The sequence below is a fragment of the Mustela lutreola genome, chromosome X (assembly GCF_030435805.1).
Source record: "Mustela lutreola isolate mMusLut2 chromosome X, mMusLut2.pri, whole genome shotgun sequence".
Taxonomy (NCBI): domain Eukaryota; kingdom Metazoa; phylum Chordata; class Mammalia; order Carnivora; family Mustelidae; genus Mustela; species Mustela lutreola.
This window is the reverse complement of record NC_081308.1, coordinates 107,724,054-107,751,495: the sequence shown is the minus strand read 5'-3', so window position 1 is coordinate 107,751,495 and position 27,442 is coordinate 107,724,054.

Here is a 27,442-nt window from a genome sequence, read left to right as displayed (position 1 = left end):
GGAGGGCCTCAAATGATCTAACTATAAGTTGCCCTCCTTAGTATGTTCCCACAGGTAAGGTCCCATAGCCAAATAATCCTCCTTATCAATGAGAGCAGACATGGTTCCTGCTTTTCCCTGAGTAGTGGATTTCAGTTCCTTGCTATCCACAGAATTATTCAAACAAGCTAAGCATAAACCAAGAGGACATCACACCTCCTTAATACTACAAAACCTGCCCCCTATAGGCAGTGGCGGTTTACTCTGTTCTTAAGAACAACCCCTGTGTGGCCCTGTGTGATATTATGTGCTCTCTTCCCCTGGGCTGTGTGTATATATGACTAATAATTACTGTCAGTATTGTCTACCCAGCGTTGGATATCATATGCTTGGTCATATTCATAACTCTAGGGAAGGAATGTCTTCCTCACCAATAGAATAAATAAGTGATTAAAACACACCCTTTCATTGAGCCATCAATAAGCATGAATGAACACAAACACTAATGAACACATCTCTGTGCTTTCACGAAAGCCTGTCCTCTGCTAGGTGTGGAAAACAGAAGGGAGCAGGGACAAATTTCACTTGGAAGAAATACAAGCTATATCAGGGTAAATGTGGATCAGGTGGGAAAATGACATACAAATGAGTTATATTTGAGAAATATAGACTACACGATCTTCCTTATCCCAGACTAAAATTGTGAGTCATCAGAATTAACAGTATTAAAGTAAAAAGAGAGCAATGTAGAGGAGTTTAAATACCACTTTCCAAAATGTTCCTAAGGAACTTATGAGACAGGAGGTAAATGACTTAAAAGAGCAAGATAGCAGGTGGATAATGCACAAACATGTGTTTAAATAGAAATGGGAGTTTTATTTAAACGGAGGAAAATGTGCATTTGTAAGAATTAGAACTAGAGAGAAAAGATCTATTAGAGACAGGCAAGCACCATTTCTTTGTTCTTTTATTGTTACACAGGCCCGGAGATCCTAAAGAGCAATGGGTCCATGCAATGAATTTAAGAGCTCAAAAGCAGATGTTAGAACCATTCAATCTACTAGGAATCTAAGATTCCTTTAGGCTCTTTTACAAACAGATTCAGAGTTAGGCTTCCCCCTTCAATTTGAAACCTGGTAGCCTAAAATAGGAAAAAAATTAACTTGGGAAAATTTGATCAATTAGTGCAGGTATTTCAAGGAAATTGCATCATAATTTTTGCAGCAAGCATGAACTAGGCTTCAGATGGCAACATCATCCTTCCAGAGCAGGTGAACACTCCTAGTTCTGTAAGTCAAAGTCTTCACCCCTCTTATGAAACCAGCATTGGATAAGAAACAAATATAAGAATCATTGTGATTTTCCTCCCTGGAAGCATTTTTGATTTAACTACAACAGATTTCTAATATCCATTATACAAGAGCTGAGTGCTCTTGTGATCGCAAGGAAATTCCCTCCTGCCCTGCTATCTCTGAATTTGAGATTTCCTTCAGTTGTCTGAACGTGGAATAATTCCACTTTGCTTTTCATTTTATTCTAGAACTAGTATAGTTTTTGAAGTTTGTATCAAATAAAATAAATAAATGCATTCAAAGCACTAATACAATTTACTGTAAAGTGGCAGCTCTTAATTTTGATTGGTTTAGGAATTTTGAGTTGGGAGTAAAGAAATGAAGGATATTGTCTTTGGTTTTATTATTTTTTTCTCATCACAGCATCTAGCAGAATTCTAAGCACATAGTAAGTGCAAATAAATTCATGATTGTTTTTCTACTAAATGTGCAAATACATGACTCTACAAATTGCTCCTATTCAGAGTGTGTTTTTTTTTTTCCAGCATGATCCATATTTAATCAGAAAATATACAAACACAAACCCAATGCTGGGGAATAAGACCTTTACAACTGTTTCCTGTATTCCTGCCTTAATAATATGTATTTACTAGCCTTTTTCTCCTGGATTGGGTAAAGAGAATTCTGCTTACTGGCACACGGTGTAGCCTAGTAATATGGTTCCAAATCTGTATATTGTAGACTCCTGGGCAACTAAGAAGTTATTTATTGTAATTGACATATGAATCTAAAAGCAATTTATAGGGCGCCTGGGTGGCTCAGTGGGTTAAGCCGCTGCCTTCGGCTTAGGTCATGATCTCAGGGTCCTTGGATCGAGGCCCTCATTGGGCTCTCAGCTCAGCAGGGAGCCTGCTTCCTCCTCTCTCTCTCTGCCTGCCTCTCTGTCTACTTGTGATCTCTCTCTGTCAAATAAATAAATAAAATCTTAAAAAAAATAAAAGCAACTTATAATCACCTGCTCCACAAAGAATAGAACAATATTGAATTGATAGGAGTAAAATAGAAGTAAAAAACAAGCGTCTTTTTCCATAAAATTAGTTGAGACATACTGCCTTAGATAAACTCTAGATACTCTTCTGATCCAATAGTTCCACTGACAATGAAATATAAAATTATTAACAAGTGCTTTCTACATTCCCAAAAGTAAAATTTAAATTCAAACTCCAACATATTGTGTCACCCCTGATTTTGCAATATTCCCTGTAGTTTAATGACAAAAGTCTCCAAATGTTAAAAAAATCTTTGATTCTCTTCATTTTTAAAAACATGAACATATGCAAAAACAAGATACAACACTGCATCCAAAGTTCCATCTCAAAAAGACCATAGAAATTATGGCTAATGTGTGTTTTCTTCTTTATACATTTTTTATATTTCAAAAATTTCTAAAACACAAAAATAATTTTTGTAATAAACAAATGTTTTCTAGGTTCTCTTAGGAGAAGGGCATCAGAGAATAATAATGTGTTGTTCCAAATCCAAAAGGATTTGGACATTTATATTTATATTAGGACATGCTGATTATCAAATCACATTTAACTTTCCTCTTGGGACTACTTCATATATTGTTATGTAAGTCATTACTACTGAAAAGCTAAAGTAACCAGAATGTTTTGGAGGCTTGTACATTTGTGTCTTTGGTCTTCTGCTTGCATAAGAGCAAGAAAGGACAAGTTAAGGAGACTCTACTAAGGACTTATTAAAATTTTCAGCTAATCAATTCAACCTCCACAAAAAAGCCCAAAATAGGATCAGTATCATTTAGACCTAAGTCACACTACCTTCACCCAAGATCCAAAAGTCCCTGCTGAGTCATCATACATAAGTGTATGCTATTAGAAGAGGAACAATAAAAAACTATACAATCATCTCAATAGATGAAGAAAAATAAAGCATCTGTTCACAATAAAAATTCTCAACAAAGTGAGGGAACATAGAACTAAGGAGGTAAAAGACCTATATGCTGAAAACTGTAAAACACTGTTGAAAGAAATTGAAGACAACACAAATGGAAATACCATGCTCATGGGTTGGAAGAATCAAAATCATTAAAATATCTGTACTACCAAAGTAATCTACAGAACAATATCATTTTCTACAGAACTAGAATAAATAATCCCCAGATTTGTATGAAACCACAAAAGACCTCAAATAGCCAAAGCAATCTTGATGAAAAAAGCAAAGCTGAAGGTATCATAATACCAGATTTCAAGATATGCTACAAAGCTACAGTCATCAAAATAGCAGATACTTGCAGAAAAATAAACATATACATCAATGCAACAAGATAGAGAGTCCTGAAATAAATGCTTATATGGTCAATTAATCCATGAAAAAGGAAGCAAGAATATACAATGGGGGAAAGACAGTCTTTTCAATAAATGGCATGGGAAAATGGACAGTTGCATGCAAAAGAATGAAACTGTAGTATTTTCTTAAACCACACTCAAAAATAAAATCAAAATGGATTAAATACCTAAATGTGAGACCTGAAATCAAGCACATTTGGTCAGGCCTTTAGGCAAACCTCAGAAAGATCAAAACAGACAAACAGAAGTTCTGCTATCTCTAAAAACAGGTACCCACACCAAGAATGTGAGTTCTATCTTCAAGATAACTAGTGTGCCAGGGAGGAGAGTAGGGCAAAGCCAGCTGAAACAGCACAAAGCTCTACTTCTATGTTTAAACTGGCTTTTTCTGAATACTGCCTTTTTCTTGTTATTGCTTAGTTGCTGTAAACTTTTGTTTATTTTCCAGTTCTAAAAAAGTATTTTGAAAGTTTTCATTCATTTTTCAGTATTTATCTGGAGATACTTGCCCCTGGAGTTTCCTCCTCTACCATTTTCACTTTCTGATAATTTTGTGAAAGTAGCATATAGATGATGGGATATCGTCAGAAGGAGGCAGAAGCACTGATCAAAGGTGATGTGACTTTTGCTTTTACACTATTTTACCAATTATGGATCACTCCCATTGTGTTGAATACATAAGAAGCTTGACAGATGTGACTCTCATGATAGTTCATATTGTTGAAGGCCAAGTCACCTTTTGGGTTGCAATATTAGTAATAAAAGGATGAGAATAAATGTGTGATTCTGACACATAATCTATATACAGAAGAGCTCAGAGGTCTAGTCAGATTTGGAAGATAATTTAGAAGTAAAAAAAAAAAAAAGTAATATTGCAGGTTGGAGCCCTCTGGAAGCAAATTTTAACATTTGGAAGGAAGAGGGAGGAAGGAGAATTGGGCACAGTGTAAAGACAAACTGGATGCAAATATACCAATTTTTGGTCAATTCCACTAGGAACTCTGTACCATTTAGGGCCCTTTGGATTTGGGCCATGGTGAGCCACAATGAATGGACATTTATATCCCACCTCAGTCAATCATTGGCTTTGGAAGAATATGATTTCAAACAGGTGATTCTCCACAGGTGAGTAACTACCTAGAACTGCTGACAACTGAGACATGTCCTTCCTTGCTGGGACTGAATGATACATCTCTGAGAAGACTATAAGCAGAATTTCTAATCCATATTAGGTGCATGTTAATATAACTGGAATCATTCCATATACAGATGGCACTATGAAAAGAAGTGTATAATGCAAAATTTAAAGTTTAACTGAATAGGGATATATATTATAAAAAGTAATTCCATTTCAAAGCCCTTCAGTCATGCTTCTTAAGAAAGTAGATTTTAAGTAAAGTCTCAAAGGAAATTTTTAAAAATTTGATAATGGAAGGAAGGTCTGTAAAAAAGGAGTTATACTAAAATGGGAGATGTCAATATATTATTCAATTACAATTTTTTAAAAGATTTTATTTACTTTATTTGAGAGATAGAGATCACAAGTAGGCAGAGAGGCAGGCAGAGAGGGAGGAGGAAGCAGGCTCCAGACTGAGCAGAGAGCCCAATACTGGGGTCATAGATCCCAGGAACCTGGGATCATGACCCGAGGTGAAGGCAGACACTTAATGACTGAGCCAACCAGGTGCCCCTCACTGAAAATTTCTTTTGGTATACCACATTAGAAGAATAGAGCACCTCATTTTGTTATTTTAATTCACTACCCTTTTCTTTTTATTTAAATTCAAATTAGTTAACATATAGTACATTATTTGTTTCAGTGTTAGAATTTAGTGATTCATCATTTGCATATAACACCCAGTGCTCATTTCATCAAGTGCCCCCCTTAATGCCCACCACCCAATTACCCCATCCCGCCACTTACCTCCCCTCCAGGAAACCTTAGTTTGTTCCCTATGTTTAAGAGTCTCTAATGGTTTTACTTTATTTTTCCTTCCCTTCCCCTATGTTCATCTATTTTGTTTCTTAAATTCCACATATGAATGAAATCATAGGGTATTTAGCTTTCTCTGACTGACATTTCACTTAACATAATACACTATTGTTCCATCCACATCATTGCAAATGGCAAGATGTCAATCTTTTGGATGGCTGAGTAAATTTCATTTTATTTATATATATACATAAAATATATGTTATTTTATATTATTTATATAATATATAATATATACACATAGTATATATTTTATGTTATATTATTTTTATATAACATAATATCATGATATATTTAATATATATTATTATATTTATTGTGTATTATTATATTTATTATAAATATAATATATATAATTAATCAATATATCATATGTTAATATGTTGTATATTTAATTATTATATTAATTATGTAATTATAATTATGTTCATATTTTATATAATATATTTATATGTTATTTACTTTATTTTTTATATTTATTATATTATATTACATTTATATATTATATATAATATAATATATTATATTTATGTATTATATATCTATATATTATATGATGTTATATATTAATTATTTTATATATTATTTATATATTTTATATATTATATATTTTTATATAATTGATTATAATTATATAATTAGTATAATATATTCTATATGATAAATTATATATAATTTATATATAATAACAATATATTTTTTACCATAAATCACATATAATTATAAATTATAATTATAATATATAATTGTATAAATTATAATTATTTTTATTTATTATAATTACTTTATTGTATAATTAAAATTATAATTACATTTATATAATTTTATTTTTAAAAATTATATAATTATTATATTTATAAGTACATATATTATATTTATAAATATAATTATAATTATATATTTAAATATAATTATATAAATTATAATTTATAATCATATATGATTTATCATATAAAATATATTATATTATTATGCAATGATTATTTTATTATACAATAATATGATATGTTTCAATTATATATGAATTATATATCGATTATATAATAGTTATAATATATTATATACTAATTAATATATATTAACATAAATATAGTATAATATATAATATATAAAAATAATATAAATATAGATTTAGATATCATCTATATATAATATATATATATCTCACATCTTTCCATTCATCAATTCATTACCCTTTTCAAACAAAACTAAGCATGAATGTACCCCTCTGTTACTCATAAAGTGGCATTAAGAACACATAATCCACATTGAATCCCTGAAAAACAGTCATTCTCATTTAATGACCATGCCAAATAAAACTGTAAAATACAGCTGTTTCATATTTTCCAAAAATGTGACATTGCTGATCAAAAGGTTGAAAGGTATCGTATAATAAACATAATGCTTCTCTCTGGAGCATCTAAACAGTTCAGTTGGTGTAGCATCTAACTCTTGGTTTCAGCTCAGTTCATGATTTGGAGTACTGGGATGAAGCCCCACATCAGACTCCATGTTCAGCAAAGAGTCTACTTGAGAATCCTCTCCCTTTCCTCCTACCCCTTTCCCCACTCATGCTCACACTTTCTCTCTCTTTCTTAAACAAATAAAATCCTTTTAAAAATAATGCTTCTTCCTGATTTGTTATGGAAAATGTACAAAAATACTAAGCAAAATAAACAACCATCAATACTAGTTAATGATGATATGCTAGGTATCAATAAACTCTGATTTCAAAATTAGTAATTTCTGTCTTCTAAGTCTGTAAATCTTCTTTTTGTCCTGCTATCCATTATTATAATATATTCTTTGTCATTAGAAAAATGTGTACTCTTAAAAAATCTGAATAATAAATAAATGTCTCCTTTCTAAAATAAAATGCACCTAGAGGGTTTTAAGGATAAAGTGATTAAGTTGTGGCTCATAGTTCTTCATACCCAAAAGGAAAATATAAAGGCCCCTAGAACATTGGCTCATTTATGAGAGTGAATTTGCCAATGAAATCTACATAACCCTTAACAGAATTTTTTTCTCAATTTTAAGTTCTTTGTCATTTATTTTTATGATCTCATGGCAATACTCTAAAAGCTTAATAAAATTGAGGAGGGTACAACTTAAAATTTTCATCTGAATCAACAAGTTCCTATAATTTATCAATTCAAAATTTAAAAGTTCCTGGGCCAAGCAGTACTTACTTGTGGTACATTATGCACATCTAAACCTGTATGAAGGATTATTCATGAACAAACATTAAGGGAAATCAGGCCAGTACTAAATATTATAGTCTAACAGGAACACCAGAAGCAGCAAAGTCTTCCCAACTCAATAAACAAAACCATTTTCATATTCATGGGAACGATGTGATCCGTAACAAACAAGTACAAAAAAATTCCTGGTACAGATAATATTTCTATTTCCCTGAAATTATTCAATACCTCAAGAAGATTTTATATACTGTCCCTTGGAGCTCCATGAAGTCCTACTCTTCCAATAGAATATGTCCTCCATTTTAATTTTAGAAATGTCTACTTTATATCAAAGAGAGGGAAAAGATTTATTCATTCAGTCAGCCATTCAAGAAATAGTTTTAGTGCATCTATTATGGCAGGAAATAGACCAATAAATAATTATTTAATAAATGAAAAGTTGATAGATGATATGGAAAGGATAAACAAAGAAATAGGAACTGATAGGGTAGAAAAGTGGAAGTGTTGCCTCACAGATGAGAAAGACTCAAAGGGAATGCTGTCAGGAACAGAATGATCCAGGATTCTAGGAATCCCAGACTCCTTTCAGAGACTGATGTGAACAGGACAGAGGACATCATAGGATTCATCCAAATAATTTCAGAATACATAATGGAGGTGAAGTTAGGACACTAAGGGGTCCAGAAGAGTGGTGGATCAAAGTCCTAGGCCCTTCCCTTCAGTCTTGCCAATGATTTCTGGGAAAGAAGGTAATTTTATCCTGAATTAATGGAGTCCTGGGACTCCTTCTTTACTTTTCCTGAGTAAGATATAGAGGCCTCCACATAATAAAATAGAATGTGCATTTTTTTAACACCTTAGAAACAGTGAACAACCTATTAAATGAAAAACAAAGGAAATGTTTTTACAACTATAAATAAAGCCTCACACCCACACTATTTGAGAGATGGCAAAGACTTGTGGACACACTGACAGACTTTAGTGAATTCTTTTTTTCTTAAAAAACTGTACAAGTTCATGGGGCTAGAAATTGCTGATAGACTTTACTTCATGTCTTACAGATATTTTATTGAATAGCACAATATAAAGCAAAGTACAGTAATCATGTATAGTTCACATTTATTCTTGAGTTTCTACTATATTTTACTATCCACTAACATAAAAACAAGTAACCTGAGGCACTGGCAAGACTTTATTGTGGCATTCTTCAGTAACTTTTATATACTGTTTCCTTACATAATTTGAGAAGCAATAATGATTTTTGCTATAAATTTCTTCATAAATATTTTTACTGATGGATGATGCATTTATTTAAGCATCAGTGGACAAATAAAGTTATCCACGGGTGACTAACAACCTTGAATAAATACCACTTCACTTGGTTGCTATCCATAGTACCTAAGAAATGCAATTACATGCTGGGACCTATTATCCCAATTAATGGACTGTTTTATATTCACTGTGCATTATACTTCAAACACTTTAGAGGCCTGGCCTTCACTTAGCTACAGGCAAAGTAAAATTTATAACAAATAACCAAAAAAAGGCTTTCATTTACTTACCAAGATATGTAGCGTGTAATTATACTTTAAGCATAACTAGGCAGGAATCAAAAATGCCCTTTGATTTAAACCACAATAAAAGTATATTTGTAAAGCTGTAACAAATATAAGTTTGTAAGGAACAAGTTGTCATGGTTTGCTGCAACACTGGCGGTTTCATTATCAACTATGTCTATCTTTCTCTTCTTGTAAGGATATGGCCAAAGGTTAAATCTGATTATTATTTATTATATTCAGAGAGAGAGTCTCATTATTTCAGGCATATAAACTAAAAGAGCACCAATACATGGAGGTCTTCAGCTAGCTAGATGGGTAAAAAAAAATAAAATAGTCTGCTAAGAAGTACACAATCCCTGTTGTGTTGCTATTTTGTAAATGTCAGCCTTAGGCTATGTTTTACTGCAATGGAATTTGACCACTGAAGTTTAACTCTACTCCCTCTGGTGGTTTCCAAAGCTGTATTACCAAAGCTATAAAATAAAACACAGTTGTAATTCTTCTCCTTATTGTAAGAAGCATTGATTGCCTCTGATTGTATATTATAGCAAAGGGGCAGTCTATTACATAAATTTATTGCATTTTCTTCCTGATAATTACTGGAAGTTATTGAGCAAGGCAGGGAGTTATAGCCAGTAAGTTCCTGCTCTAGCTGAGGAAGCAAATCTACAGATATTTAGTGGACCTAAATAGCTGTAAACAAAACATCATGTTTACAGATTACTAGAAATTTATAATATACAGTGCATTTGAGGTTTTTCTAAAATCATACTCTCAATTCCACAAATATAGAATTGAAATATGAACTGTAGCAAAATACCATGCTAAGTACATCATCTTTGTTTTTTTAAGCCAATTTGACAACCTTTTAAATGTCAAAAGTCAAACCATCCGAACTTGGTATTTCACTTTCCTAAGACAGAGGTGTTTTGTTAATTTTTTTTAAATGTGTCATGTGTAGCAGATAGATCATCTATGGTCATGTTAATTTCTGTACTTGAAATTATAATTATTTATATATCTAAACTCATCCTTCTTTAGCAGAAAAACTGTCCAATAATCAAAAATATAACCAAATTTAAAAGCATCCAGGTTACTAAAAGAAAAAGATACAAGTTAAAATACAATATTTAATGTCTCTTTCTGCAAAATACAATATATAAAATAAAATATAGGGGCACCTGTGTGGCTCAGTGGGTTAAGCCTCTGCCTTCAGCTCAGGTCATGATCTCGGGGTCCTGGGATCGAGCACTGCATTGGGCTTTCTGCTCAGCAGGGTACCTGCTTTCCCCTCTCTCTCTGCCTGCATGTGATCTCTCTCTCTTTGTCAAATAAATAAAATCTTTCTTAAAAGATTTTAAAAATAAAATAAAATATAAAAAAATTAGAAAAATAAAAAAATAAAATATTTAAATATATAGGTATCCAATTCATGCTACCCTAAGTCTGAACTAAAGTTAAACTAAAGTTATATTTATACAGCATAACAGTCAATAAAATGTAGATTGAGATTCAGCTAGCACCATTCACTAGCTTTTCTTATTCATATATTCTAAAATCTAATTGTTTAGATGATCTCTCATAATGGAAGATTAATTTTTACAAGATCAACATGCCTACAGATAACAATTTGGGGGAAAAAACTCTGAAGACACTGGAAAGCAAGCAAAAGGAGGCAGATACTTTAGGGAGATTAAACTTGGAAGGAAAGGGCAAAGGTTGAGTTTTCATATTTTAGAGCTTTTTGCCTGAAGAAAGGCCCAAGGCAGTCCCATCTGAGGTAGAAAAAATTGAGTAGAAAACCCAAAACCTTAATGACTTGAAGAAACAAACAAGAGACTTAGGAGCAATGACAATAGCTGGAAAGTGGAGGCAGTAATTCATAAAGAAGAGAGCCCAGAGGGAGGCCCTGAAACTCAGTGTACAAAATCTTCCTGTATATCTAGGTCATGATCTCAGTGTTGTGAGATCTAGCTTGTGAGGTCTGCTTAAGACTTTCTCTAAAAAGAAGGAAGGAAGGAAAGAAGTAAGGAAGGAAGGAAGGAAGGAAAGAGAAATAAAGAAGAAAGAGAATCCCAGCGAAGAAATAAAACTATTTTTCAAAAGCCAAAGGGAAATTGGGAAAGGAAAAGAAAATTTCTGAGACAGAAATTCACCTGAATGGATTTATTACTATCAGATGGGAGATGAAAGAATAAAAGGTCAACAAACATGAAGATAGATCAATAGAAATTATCCAACTTAAAGAAAAGAGAAAAATTATTGAGTCTCGATAAACCTAAGGGATAACATCAAAAATTTAAATATACATGTAAATGGAGTATGAGAAGAAGAAACGAGAGTAATAAAATGGGTTGTGAAAACAAAATATTTAAAGAAAAATGACTAAAATTTTCTCAAATTTGATGAAAAATATAAGTGTAGAAATTCACAAAACTCAGCAAACCCCTTATAAGTTAATAGAAGGAAAACCATACCAAGGCATACCATGTCATTTTACTGAAAAAGATATAAATAGAAAATGCTAAAAACAAAGAAAAATGGTAAATCATATAGGGAAGACCATTTATATAAATTATTGTTGATTTTTCATTAGAAATAATGAAGGCAGAGTACAGTGAAATGACATTTTGAGATAAAAACAAAACTAGTTTGTTGTAAATAAAATTCATTAAGTTGAAGGAAAAGGATATCAGATAGAAATTTAGGTCTTCAGAAATTAATAAAGAACACCAGAAAGGGAAGTATGTGAGCAAATGTAAAAGATTATTTCTCCTCTTAATTACTTTAAAATGTATATGACCATTTAAAACAAAATTATTATATTGTGAGATATGTAACAAATGCAGATGTAATACATATGAAAACCTTAGCATAAAAGATTCCTAGAACTAAATAGTAATTTAAGCATAGTTTTGTGGTACAAGACTAATGTACAAATATCATTTTCACTTTAATAAACTAGTAACATTTAGAAATTATCATTTTTAAAAAATTGATTATTTATTTATTTATTTGAGAGAGTGAGTGCAGGGGGAAGAGCTTGTGGAGGGGGGAGAGGAAGGGGAAAAATCTTAAGCAGATTCTCCTTTGAGCATGGAGCCTCAGGTAGGACTTAATCTCATGAACCCAAGACCATGACCTAAGTCAAAACCAAGAGTCAGATGCATAACCAACTGAGTCACTCATATCCCTGAGAAATGATCAATTTTAATGCAATTTTATTCAAAAACTGCTGTAAAACATTATAGTAATAATTTGAACAAAAGGTATGCAAAATCTCTGCACTGAAAACTACAAAACATTGCTTAAAAAAATCAAAGATCTTAAAAATAGAGAGATATACTATGCTCATGGTATTGGAAAGAGACAACATATACTTTAGTATATGTTAATTTCTCCAAAGTTGTATTTATTTATACATATAGATAGATAGATAGATATACTGAAGGCTTATAAATTGTATATAAATACATGACATGTAGATATTATATAGCTCTTTTATATTATATATCCAAATATCTATATATTTATATCTCTCCCTATATATAATCTCATCTTTTTCTATATCTATATCTGTAATGTGTGTGGGGGGGGGTGTGTGTGTAGGCCATTTGGAGACTTTGATAAGTTGTAAAATTTATGTGGATTTGCTGAAGACCTAGATTATCTAAAACGATCTTGCAAAAGAATAGTGTTGGAGGGATTATACTACTTAAATTCAACATTCATTATAAAACTACAGGAAATAAGACAATGTAACACTGGCATAAGAACTGATAAACATCTGGCCAGACTTATCCAAAAGAAAAGAGAAAGGATCCTAATTAGTAAAATCATGAATGAAAGAAGAGAGATAACAACCAATACCAAGGAAATACAGGCAATTGTTAGAACATATTATGAGAACTATGTGCCAAGAAATTAGGCAATCTGGAAGAAATGGATACGTCCCTGGACACTTATAAGCTACCAAGACTGAAACAGGAAGAAGTAGAACATCTGAACAGAACAATAACCAGCAAGGAAATCAAAGCAGTACTCAAAAACCTCCTAGAAAACAAGAGTCCAGGGCCAAATTTCTTCCCAGGGGATCCTAAAAAAAAAATTTAAAGAAGAAATAATATCTATTCTACTGAAACTATTTCAAAAAAATAGAAATGGAAGGAAAACCTCCAAATTCATTCTATGTGGGCAGCATTACCTTGATCTCAAAACCAGACAAAGACTCCATCAGAAAGGAAAATTACAGACCAATATCCCTGATGAACATGGATGTCAAAATACTCACCAAGATACTAGCCAATAGGATCCTACATTAAAAGATTATTCACCACAACCCAGTGAGATTTATTCCTAGGATGTAAGGGTGCTTTAACATTTGCAACTCAAATAATGTGATAGAGCACATTAATAAAAGACAAGACAAGAACCATATGATCCTCTCAATTGATGTGGAAAAAAGCACTTGACAAAGTACAGCATATTTTCTTGATTAAAACTCTTCAAAATATAAGGTTAGAGGGAACATACCTCAATATAATAAAAGCCATATGGAAAGCCCACAGCAAATATCATTCTTAATGGAGAAAAACTGAGAGCTTTTTCCCTTAAGGTCAGGAGCATGACAGGGATGCCCACTCTCACACTACTGTTCAACATAGTACAAGAAGTCTTAGCCTCAGCAATCAGAAAATAAAAAGAAATAAATGGCATTCGAATTGGCAAAGAAGAAGTCAAACTCTCTCTCTGCAAATGACATGATACTTTATGTGAAAAACCCAAAAGATCCCACTCTAAAATTGCTAAACTCCTACAGTGATTCAGCAATGTGACAGGATACAAAACCAATGCATAGAAATCAGTCGCACTTCTATACACTAATAGTGTCTGAAGAAAGGGAAATTAGTGAATCAATCCAATTTATAATTGTACACAAAACCATAAGATATCTAGGAATAAACCTAACCAAAGAGGTTAAAGATCTGTACTCTAGAAACTACAGAAAACTTACGAAGGAAATGGAGGAAGATACAAAGAGATGAAAAAGCACTCCATGCTAGTAGAATGTAAGAATAAACATTATGAAAATGTCTATGCTGCCCAGAGCAACCTACACATTAAATACAATCCTTATCAAAATATGATCAATATTTTTCACAGAACTGGAACAATCTTAAAATTCGTATGCAGCCAGAAAAGACCCTAAATCACCAATGAAACATGGAAAATGAAAAACAAAGCTGGGAGCATCATGTTGCCTAATTTCAAGCTATATTACAAACCTGTGATCACCTGGATAGCATGGTACTGGCACCAAAAGAGACACATAGACCAGGGGAACAGAATGAAGAGCTCAGAAATAGACACTCAATTCTATGGTCAACTAATCTTTGACAAAGTAGGAAAGAATACCCAATGTGGGGTGGGGGAGAGAGTTTCTTCAATAAATGGTGCTGGGAAAATTGGATAGCCACATGCAGAAGAATGAAAGTGGACCATTCTCTTACACCATACACAAAGATAAACTCAAACTGGATGAAAGACCTCAATGTGAGACAGGAATTCATCAAAATCCTCAAGAACACAGGCAGTAACCTCTTTGATCTTGGCCACAGAAACTTCTTCCAAGACATGTCTCTAAAAGCAACAAAAACAAAAGCAAAAATGAACTATTGGGACTTCATCAAGATAAAATGTTTTTGCACAGCAAAGGAAGCAGTCAACAAACCTAAAAGGCAACCCATGGTATGGGAGAAGATACTTGCAAATGACATAACAGATAAAGGGCTGATAACCAAGATCTATAAAGAACTTATCAAACTCAACCTTCCAAAAATAGATAATCCAGTCAAAAAATAGAAGACATGAACAGACACTTCTCCAAAGAAGACATACAAATGGCTAACAGACACATAAAAAATGTTCTACATCACTTGCCATCAAGGAAGTGCAAATCAAAACCACAATGAGATACCACCCTACAGTGCTCGCTTCGGCAGCACATATACTAAAATTGGAGATACCACCCTACACCATTTAGGATGGCCAAAATTAACAAGACAGTGAACAATAAACGTTGGCAAGGATATGAAGAAAGGGAAACCCTCTTATACTGTTGGTGAGAATCGAAGCTGTTACGGCCACTCTGAGAAAGAGTATGGAGGTTCCTCAAGATGTTAAAAATAGAGCTACTTTATGACCCAGCAATTGTACTACTGGGTATTTACTCTAAAGATACAGATGTAGTGAAAAGAAGGAGCATGTGCACCCAAAGGTTCATAGCAGTAATGTCCACAACAGACCAACTGTGGAAAGAAATTAGATGTCTTTCAACAGATGAATGGATAAAAAAGATGTGGTTCATATATACAATGGAGTATTAAGGCAGCCATCAGAAATGATGAATACCTACCATTTGCATCAACATGGATGGAACTGGAGAGTATTATGCTATGTGAAATAAGTCAAGCAGAGAACAACAATTATCATATGGTTTCCCTCATATATGGAAAATAAGGAATAGCCCAGAGGACCATAGGGAAAGGGAGGGAAAACTGAATGGGAAGAAATCAAAGAGGGAGACAAACCATGAGAAACTCTGGACTCCATGAAAGAAATTGAGGGTTGCAGAAGGGATTGGGTGGGGGCATGGGATAACTGGGTGATGAGCATTAAGGAGGGCATGTGATCTGATGAGCACAGGGTGTTATGTGCAACTAATGAATCATTGAACACTACATGAAAAACTGGTGATGTATTATATGTTGGCTAATTGAATGACATTTAAAAAAAAAAAAAGAACAGACAACTATATCAAGGGAACAGAAAAGAGCACCCAGGAATAAATCCACATTAGAGGTCTATTAATTTTTTACAAAGGCAGCAAAGCAATCCAATAAATGTTCCTAGAATAATCTACCTTACATCATACATAAAAATTAATGTAAGGTGGGTGATAGCCCCAAAGTAAAAATAAATTATAAAATTTCCTGTAGAAAATACAGAAAATTGTTACTTGAGGGTTAGCAAAGGTTTTTTTTAGACATAACCCAAAAAACAGCAATAATAAATGAAAGTGATGAATTTACCTTTATTGAAAGTAAAACTTCTGCTCACTGATAGACACAATTAAGGAAATGGGTGCCCAAAATACAGGCTAGTAGAAAATATTTACAAAGCATAATATGATAAGGGACTCATGACTTGAATTGACATTTTAACAAAAAAGGTAAACAAGGGGCCAATAAGAATATGAAAAAATGTTCAACATCATTAATCACCAGGCAAATGTAAATTAAAACCAGTATTATACACCATTACACACCCTCCAGAGTAGTTATAATTAAAAGATTTGACAACATCAAATGTTGGCAAAGATGTAATCAGAACTCTCATACACTGTTGTTCAGAATGTAAATGATAATAACCACTTTGAAAAAGCATCGAATAAGTTTTTTTAATAAAACTAAACTTATATTTACACTATCACCTAGAAATTTCACTTCTAGCTATTCCCCCCAAGAGAAATGAAAAGAGATCTTCAAAAAAAGATATAAGAGAACATTCAAAGTAGCATTATTCATAATATCTAAAATCTGAAATCAAATCAGTTGTCTGTGACCAGAAAAATTGATAGACAAACTGAAATACATTAGTACAATAGAATTCTACCTTGTAATAGAAGGGAATAAACCTCTGATAAATACAACATGGATGAATTGCAAAAACACAGACCTAAATGAAAAAAGGCTTATACAAAAGAGTAGAAAAATCAACAGTAATGTTTATATGAAATTCAAGAACAGATTAAATTCATGATAGAATAAATCAGGTAAATGCCTTCTTAGGGTACTAGATGCAGAGACTGACTTAGAGGGACATTCAGGAATTTTCAGAGGTAATGTAAATATTCTGTGTCCTCATTAAGTTACCTTCAGGATTAGGTTCGGAAGTATATGCATTGGTTAAAACTTTAGCAAATGTTGCTTAAGATCTGTGAATCTCATTGTAGGTCCATTTTCTTTCTAAAGAAAAATATGTAACCATATCCTGGATTCTAGTTAAAAATATTCATGCTAAAATGTTTAGGGATGAAATATGCCAAGTCAACTTATTTTGAAATGCATCAAAAATAAGATATCTTGATGCATCAATAGAGGAAGGGTAAGATAGATAAATGTGTGATAAAGCAAAGCTGCCAAAATTATTATTGTAAAATGGTGCTATATAGGTGAGCACTGTGTTATTCTTTCTACTTTCCCATATGTTTGAAATTTTCAGATTTTTAAGTGTTGGAAAGATATATAATTAAAGAGACTTGGCCTTTTAGTTACCTACTGCCAATAAAGAAACTATTCCAAGACCTGTAATTTAAAATAACAACAGTTTTACTTTATCCCACAATTATGAGAGTCAGGAATACAGACAGGATTTCGCTTGACAATTCTTCATGTGTTGTTGACTGGGATAACTTTAATATTCATTTAGCAACTAAAGTGATCTGGAAAATAAATGGTTTCACTCACATACAGGATTGACTAGAAGACTGGGCACAGCTGGGCCCCTTGCCCTTTTCATATTGTTTCAAGAGTTCTCCTACTGATCTTGCCATCCATATAGTTGGACTTCTTACATGACAGTTCACTGTTCTAAGAATCTATTGTGAAAGCTGTCTTAATGGTTAGGCCATCATATTTTGTTAATCAAAATAATCACAAACCAGATCAGATTTAAAGAAAGGAATATCAAATAATTTGTACCTGTCTTTAATCTGCCAAACTTAGCATAAGGGCTTTAACTGAAGCAATGTTGGTATTTAAGTGTTTGAACTATTGAATACAAATTTATTGACTTCCCAGTATAAGTATTCAGAATTTAGTGATACATGGTTTGATAACATGATTCCTACCCTCAATGAACTTAGAGTTTAGGTTGATAGGGAGAGGAGTAAATATAAACTTACAATACAATATGATAATTACTTTAATAGATGTATATAAAGTGTAATTGGGAACATAGGGAAGGGAGAAGGGAGGAGTCAGGGAAATTTTACTAGAAGAGAGAAAAACTCTGTAGATTCTAATCTTACTAGAAGAGGGAAAAACTGTTGATTCTAAAACAGTAGCAGAAATTTGCCATACAGATATTAAGAAGATGGTATTCCATAAAGAGAAGAAAAGCATGTTACTTGGAAATCCTTTATTGTCCTTTTTATCCACTACCTAAATAATACTCCCCACTCCTTTATGTCCCACTATAGTTACATGCATTTCCATCATAGCACTGAAATTATCCATTGTATTTATTTACACACATATCTCCCACACTGAAACAAAAGCTCCTTTATGGCAGAGAAGATCGCTTACTTATCTCTGTATCTCTGATGAGTGAAAGATCTCAGTTAATAAATTTTTATGAATGAGATTAAAAAAATTCTAGCAGTTGTTCAGACTTATTTTGGGGTCCAAATTATGGGGATATTTTAGCCTGTAACTTCACAAAATTGTCGAGGTATGTGACTTTGGGCATTGAGCTGGAAACTTTCTTGAAATCCATCTCAAAGTGGGAAAAGAGATGCATTTTAGTATTATAAAATTGCCTCTGTAGAGACAGCCAAAAGGAAAGAGGCCTCGAGCTCTGTTTCTCACGCTGGCACTTCTTCATTCAGAAAAGTGTGAAAGGAATGCACTTGTGATGAACACCAGGATGTTGTATGTAAAGAATGTTTCACTAAATTCTACACCTGAAACTTATATTACATTGTATGTTAACTAACTAGAATTTAAATAAAAACTACAACAGAAAAAAAAGTAAAGCCCCAATCTTCAATAACATAAAAGCATGAAAGTTAAGGAACTGGAAACATTTCTATAAATGTATGAATAAATGAAAAACTAAAATAAAGCAAATAAAAAAATAAAACAAATGATGAAATAACTAAATGTCAACATTAATTCCATATGGGAAGAAGGGACACTACGTGAAGCCCTTAATTTTCATTTTTAAAAATTAGAGTAAATAAAAAGCTAACAGATGTTCTATCAACTGAGGTGAAAAAAGCTTGTTTCCCCTCTGATCCTCTGCTTGAAGAAAGGAGTCAGAGTATGAATAACATCTTCAAATTTCTTCAGTGAGACAGCCAAAAGCAGAGAGTCCTTTTCTCAGTAGAGCCTTGATGAAATACTTTCATACTAGATTCCCATATGAGCCAGGACTGTCTCAATCATTTCCCTGTCTAATCAGCAATATTAAAACCTATAACAGGAGATGGTGTAACTGGGTGATGGGCATTAAAGAGGGCATGTGATGTGATGAATACTGGGTGTTACAGGAAACTAATAAATTACTGAGCACCACATCTGAAACTAATGATGTATTATAAGTTGGTTAATTGAGTTTAAATATAAATAAATAAACAATAAATAATAAAAACCTATAACAAAGAAACTTCTGTCTCTTCATAAAAAATCAGCTTTACCTGATACCAAAGGCCTTGTAGTAAATTATCATTAAAGAGAATAAAATTATCACTCCTTAGTTCAAGAAGTCTTCTCAAGGCCATTCTGAAAACCCCAATTATGAGAAAAGCCCAGCCTAAGAAAACAAGTGTACAATTTTCATATGGTTGTAATATTCAGAAACACTGGCTGTCACTTAAAGCAATTAATGCTGTAATAAACAAGGACACTTGTGAGAGGCAAGTAAGAATTGTGAGCAAAAGAAAAATAAATACAACCATAACTAATATGTTACTGTACATGTTAATAATTGCTCTCTTTGAATTTGAGAGGCAGGGTGGGGTTCATGGGGTCTAGGGAGGGGAAAAAATGAAACAAGATGGGACAGGGAAGGAGACAGACCGTAATAGACTCTTAATCCCAAGAAGCAAACTGAGGGTTGATGGGGGATGGGAGGGGAGGGATAGGGTGGTTGGGTGATGGACATTGGGGAGGGTATGTGCTATGGTGAGTGCTGTGAATTGTGTTAAGACTAATGATTCACAGACCTGTACCCCTGAAGCAAATAATACATTATATATAAATAAAAAAAGAAAAAAATAATTGTCTTCTTTTTAATTTCTTCTTTAGCTACAGATCTTTTATTTCCATCTTTCTCTCTCCTGTGTATATAATTTGAATGCACATTTACTCTGATTGTAAATTTTTTCATATTAGTACAATTATTTTGTCATTTGAATAAAGATTTATCTATACAGCACATATACTTAGAGCTAAAACTGAAGAAAAAAATGAATTTTGATACATATTTCCAAACTTCTTTTGTCTATAATGGAAATTATTAAAATCGTGTTGTTATTATTATGAATGACAAGCTTCCCTAAATATTGTTGGCTTAACAAATATATATGTCATTTTTACTTTATATTTATTGACACATCATATTACTTTGGAGAAGATAAAGGATTTATCTTTAGTATAAAGCTATTATTGCCATAATATTTCACAAGTGACTTGCCAATTTCCTCCATTATCATAAAATCCAAATTATCCCTGATGATCAACCAAGTCAGAAGTAAAGACAGAATAAAAGATACCATATTAAAGGAAAATTTAAAACAATTCATCATTGTCCCAGCTTGATTTTTAATATAAACAACTTTAGATAAAATATTTAGAATTGTGCCCTTTAATCTTTGTTTTTAAATAAAATGGAATTATAATGTCTTAAGATCTTCCATCCCTAAAAAATCTTTCCTCCCCAAATATTAACATTTATTTTCTGTTCAATGCATATTTTATTGTTTACCAAATATAGGTGATTACTGTTACTTAATAAAAGCTGAATTCCTATAATGTGCCGGTTACCATTTTAATTGTTTCATATAATATTAACAATAACATTAATAATGACAGATAACATTTAACAAGTGTTTACTATTATATCTCATGTATTATTCTAAGTGCTTAAATTCATTTAATTATAAAAGTCCTATGAGATAACATAATTTTTACATTTTTACAGATGAGAATATTGAAGCACATCAAGATTAAGTAACTCATGACACCAAAAACGATAGCAAGAACAAAAAAGCTTTTGTTCTTAAAATAACATCAACAAGAAAGTGAAAAGATAACCCACAAAATGGGAGAAACTATTTCCAAGTCATGTATCTGATACAAGGGACTTGTATCTCAAAAATATAAAGAACACTTACAATTCAATAATAAATGACAAATAACCCAATTACCTAATTAGGAAATGCGGAAAAGTCTTGAACAGACATCTGTAAAAGGAAGATGTATAAATGATATCATTATTCACCATGGAAATACAAATCAAAACCATAATAAAATACCACGTCAATCAAATGGGATGGCTATATAAAACGTCAGATAATAACAAGTGTTAACAAGGACATAGAAAAAATTAAAATCCTCATGCAATTTTGGTGAACCATGTAAAATGGTACAGTCATTTTGGAAAACAGTCTGGCAGTTCCTCAAATGATTAAATATAGAGTTACTATATGACCTAGCAACTCCACTCCTAGGTATTTATATACCCAAGAGAAATGAAAACATACACCCATACAAAAACATATACAAATGCTTATAGCAATATTAATCATAATGGCCAAAAAATGGAAACAACCAAAACGCTCATCAGTTTACAAATGGAAAAACAAAATTTGATATATCTATACAATGTAATATTATTCTGCATAAAAAGGAATGAGGCTGGGGAGCCTGGGTGGCTCAGTGGGTTAAAGCCTCTGCCTTCGGCTCAGGTCATGATCCCGGGGTCCTGGGATCAAGCCCCGCATCGGGCTCTCTGATCAGCGGGGAGCCTGCTTCCCTTCCTCTCTCTCTGCCTGCCTCTCTGCCTGCTTGGGATCTCTGTCTGTCCAATAAATAAATAAATAATTTTTTAAAAAAAAAGGAATGAGGCTATAACTCATGCTAAAACACAGATAACTCTCAAAAACATTACACTAATAAAGAAGTCAGTCACAAAAGACCACATATTATATGATTCCATTCATATGAAATGTCCAGACAGGGAAAACTACAAAGACAGAAAATGGATTAATGGTTGCTTAGGGCTAGAGTTGGGGGTTGGGGGGTGGAGAGTGGGGGGATGGTGGGATAATAGCTAAAGGATATGAGAGTTTCCTTTTGTGGCAGGGAAAATGTTCTAAAATTAACTGTGGTGATTGTTACACATATATATGAACATACTAAAAATAATTTAATTGTAAACTTTAACTGAGTTAATTACATGATATGAATTCTATTTCAATAAAATGGTTTCTTAAAAAAATAGTAAATAACTTGTTCAAGATTTCACAGCTGTTAAGTGACAGAACTGGTAATTAAACTCATGCAGTTGAGTTCCTGAGTTCAAAATTTAAGCACAACACCTTTAGAATCTTATAAGTTTTCTTTTGTTTAATCTTTACAGTAATCCAGAGATGTGGGTACTATTAATAAAATACATGTTTTAGATAAATAAAAAATGAATATATAGACATGGTCTTCACCTTCAGGGAATCTTTAATTAAGCATGAGGAGATACATGCATTAAAAAAACTAAGCATAACACAAGACAAAATAAAATGAATATTGTAAAGGAGGTATGGAATATTGGTAAAAAATGCAAAGAGATCAAAGAAGCATTTGTTATATAAAACTTTTGTTGGATCTCATTAAAAAAAATTAGTCTATAAAACACTGTTACTTTGAAGTGACCAAAAGGGAATTAGAAATAACATTTTTAGAAACTATTCAAAAACCTTCACTTCTCTTTCTATCTTACCCACCCATCATCACACTGACCACAAAATGAAATTCAAACTTCCCTTTGATGATATTTAGGATCTACAACCCTCTAACTTTAAATGAACTTCTTACATCATCTAGATCCTAATACACATCCTATGCTTTAGCCATAGTAAGCCATTTCTTTTCAGGCCTTACCACTTCTTGTCATGATTCCAGTATGGAATCCCATTTCTCCCTTCTCTTTTTATTAAAAAGGCAATTTTCATAGCTCAGTTGAAATTTCAACCCCTCCACTATGTTATGCAGTCTCTACCTATAGGTAGAGACAATCCATCATATATTCATTCCTCCTTTCTAGAACCTTAAGCACCATAAATGTTTGTTGAATAAATTTCTTCTAATTCCAAAGAACAATTATAAAAGTGTTCCATTGTACCTATTTTTTTTTAATTTTTTCAGTGTCCCAAGATTCATTTTTTATGCACCACACCCAGTGCTCCATGCAATATGTGCCCTACTTAACATCCACCACAAGGCTCACCCATCCCCCCAACCCACTCCCTTCCAAAACCCTCAGTTTGTTTCTCAGAGTCCACAGTCTTTCATGATTCATCTCCTCCTCCAATTTCCCCCAATTCACATTTCCTTTCCTTCTCCTAATGTCCTCCATGATATTCCTTATGCTTCACAAGTAAGTGAAACCAGATAATTAACTCTGTCTGCTTCACTTATTTCACTCAGCATAATCTCTTCAAGTCCCATCCATGTGGATACAAAAGTTGGGTATTCATCCTTTCTGATGGAGGCATAATACTCCATTGTATACATGGACCATATCTTCTTTATCCATTTGTCTGTTGAAGGGCATCTTAGCTCTTCCCACAGTTTGGCGATGTGGCCATTGCTGCTATGAACATTGGTGTACATATGGCCCCTCTTTTCAATACATCTGTATCTTTGGGGTAAATACCCAGTAGTGCAATTGTAAGGTCAGAGGGAAGGTCTATTTTTAATTTTGTAAGGAATCTCCACACTGTTTTCCAAAATGGCTGCACCAACATGCATTCCTACCAATAGTGTAAGAGGGTTCCCCTTCCTCCACATCCTCTCCAACACTTATTGTTTCCTGTCCTGATCATTTTGGCCATTCTAACTGGTGTAAGCAGGTATCTCAATGTAGTTTTGATTTGAATTTCCCTGATGGCTAGTGATGATGAACATTATTTCATGTGTCTGACAGCCATTTGTATGTCTTCATTGGAGAAGTGTCTGTTCATGTCTTCTGCCTATATTTTTTTTAATTTTTATTTTTTATAACATATATTTTTATCCCCAGGGGTACAGGTCTGTGAATCACCAGGTTTACACACTTCACAGCACTCACCAAAGCACATACCCTCCCCAATGTCCATAATCTCACCCCCTTCTCCCAAACCCCCTCCCCCCAGCAACCCTAAGTTTGTTTTGTGAGATTAAGAGTCACTTATGGTTTGTCTCCTTCCCAATCCCATCTTGTTTCATTTATTCTTCTCCTACCCACTGAAGCCCCCATGTTGCATCACCACTTCCTCATATCACGGAGATCATATGATAGTTGTCTTTCTCTGCTTCACTTAATTCGCTAAGCATGATACGCTCTAGTTCCATCCATGTTGTCGCAAATGGCAAGATTTCATTTCTTTTGATGGCTGCATAGTATTCCATGGTGTATATATACCACATCTTCTTGATCCATTCATCTGTTGATGGACATCTAGGTTCTTTCCATAGCTTGGCTATTGTGGACATTGCTGCTATAAACATTCGGGTGCACGTGCCCATTTAGATCACTACATTTGTATCTTTAGGGTAAATACCCAATAGTGCAATTGCTGGGTCATAGGGCAGTTCTACTTTCAAAATTTTGAGGAACCTCCATGCTGTTTTCCAGAGTGGCTGCACCAGCTTGCATTCCCACCAACAGTGTAGGAGGGTTCCCCTTTCTCCGCATCCTCGCCAGCATCTGTCATTTCCTGACTTGTTGATTTTAGCCATTCTGACTGGTGTGAGGTGATATCTCATTGTGGTTTTGATTTGTATTTCCCTGATGCCGAGTGATATGGAGCACTTTTTCATGTGTCTGTTGGCCATCTGGATGTGTTCTTTGCAGAAATGTCTGTTCATGTCCTCTGCCCATTTCTTGATTGGATTATTTGTTCTTTGGGTGTTGAGTTTGCTAAGTTCTTTATAGATTCTGGACACTAGTCCTTTATCTGATATGTCGTTTGCAAATATCTTCTCCCATTCTGTCAGTTGTCTTTTGATTTTGTTAACTGTTTCCTTTGCTGTGCAAAAGCTTTTGATCTTGATGAAATCCCAATAGTCCATTTTGCCCTTGCTTCCCTTGCCTTTGGCGTTGTTCCTAGGAAGATGTTGCTGCGGCTGAGGACGAAGAGGTTGCTGCCTGTGTTCTCAAGGATTTTGATGGATTCCTTTCGCACATTGAGGTCCTTCATCCATTTTGAGTCTATTTTTGTGTGTGGTGTAAGGAAATGGTCCAGTTTCATTTTTCTGCATGTGGCTGTCCAATTTTCCCAGCACCATTTATTGAAGAGGCTGTCCTTTTTCCATTGGACATTCTTTCCTGCTTTGTGGAAGATTACTTGACTGTAGAGTTGAGGGTCTATTTCTGGGCTCTCTATTCTGTTCCATTGATCTATGTGTCTGTTTTTGTACCAGTACCATGCTGTCTTGATGATGACAGCTTTGTAATAGAGCTTGAAGTCCGGAATTGTGATGCCACCAACGTTGGCTTTCTTTTTCAATATCCCTTTGGCTATTCAAGGTCTTTTCTGGTTCCATATAAATTTTAGAATTATTTGTTCCATTTCTTTGAAAGAGATGGATGGTACTTTGATAGGAATTGCATTAAATGTGTAGATTGCTTTAGGTAGCATAGACATTTTCACAATATTTATTCTTCCAATCCAGGAGCATGGAACATTTTTCCATTTCTTTGTGTCTTCCTCAATTTCTTTCATGAGTACTTTATAGTTTTCTGAGTATAGATTCTGTGCCTCTTTGGTTAGGTTTATTCCTAGGTATCTTATGGTTTTGGGTGCAACTGTAAATGGGATTGACTCCTTAATTTCTCTTTCTTCTGTCTTGCTGTTGGTGTAGAGAAATGCAACTGATTTCTGTGCATTGATTTTATATCCTGACACTTTACTGAATTCCTGTATAAGTTCTAGCAGTTTTGGAGTGGAGTCTTTTGGGTTTTCCACATATAATATCATATCATCTGCGAAAAGTGATAATTTGACTTCTTCTTTGCCGATTTGGATGCCTTTAATTTCCTTTTGTTGTCTGATTGCTGAGGCTAGGACCTCTTGTACTATGTTGAATAGAAGTGGTGATAATGGACATCCCTGCCGTGTTCCTGACCTTAGCAGAAAAGCTTTCAGTTTTTCTCCATTGAGAATGATATTTGCGGTGGGTTTTTCATAGATGGCTTTGATGATATTGAGGTATGTGCCCTCTATCCCTACACTTTGAAGAGTTTTGATCAGGAAGGGATGCTGTACTTTGTCAAATGCTTTTTCAGCATCTATTGTGAGTATCATATGGTTCTTGTTCTTTCTTTTATTGATGTGTTGTATCACATTGACTGATTTGCGGATGTTGAACCAACCTTGTAGCCCTGGAATAAATCCCATTTGGTCGTGGTGAATAATCCTTTTAATGTACTGTTGAATCCTATTGGCTAGTATTTTGTTGAGTATTTTCGCATCTGTGTTCATCAAAGATATTGGTCTGTAGCTCTCTTTTTGGATGGGATGCTTGTCTGGTTTTGGGATCAAGGTGATGCTGGCCTCATAAAATGAGTTTGGAAATTGTCCTTCCATTTCTATTTTTTGGAACAGTTTCAGGAGAATAGGAATTAGTTCTTTAAATGTTTGATAGAATTCCCCCGGGAAGCCGTCTGGCCCTGGGCTTTTGTTTGTTTGGAGATTTTTAATGACTGTTTCAATCTCCTTACTGGTTATGGGTCTGTTCAGGCTTTCTATTTCTTCCTGGTTCAGTTGTGGTAGTTTATATGTTTCTAGGAATGCATCCATTTCTTCCAGATTATCAAATTTATTGGCGTGGAGTTGCTCATAGTATGTTCTTATAATAGTTTGTATTTCTTTGGTGTTAGTTGTGATCTCTCCTCTTTCATTCATGATTTTATTTATTTGGGTCCTTTCTCTTTTCTTTTTGATAAGTCAGGCCAGGGGTTTATCAATTTTATTAATTCTTTCAAAGAACCAGCTCCTAGTTTC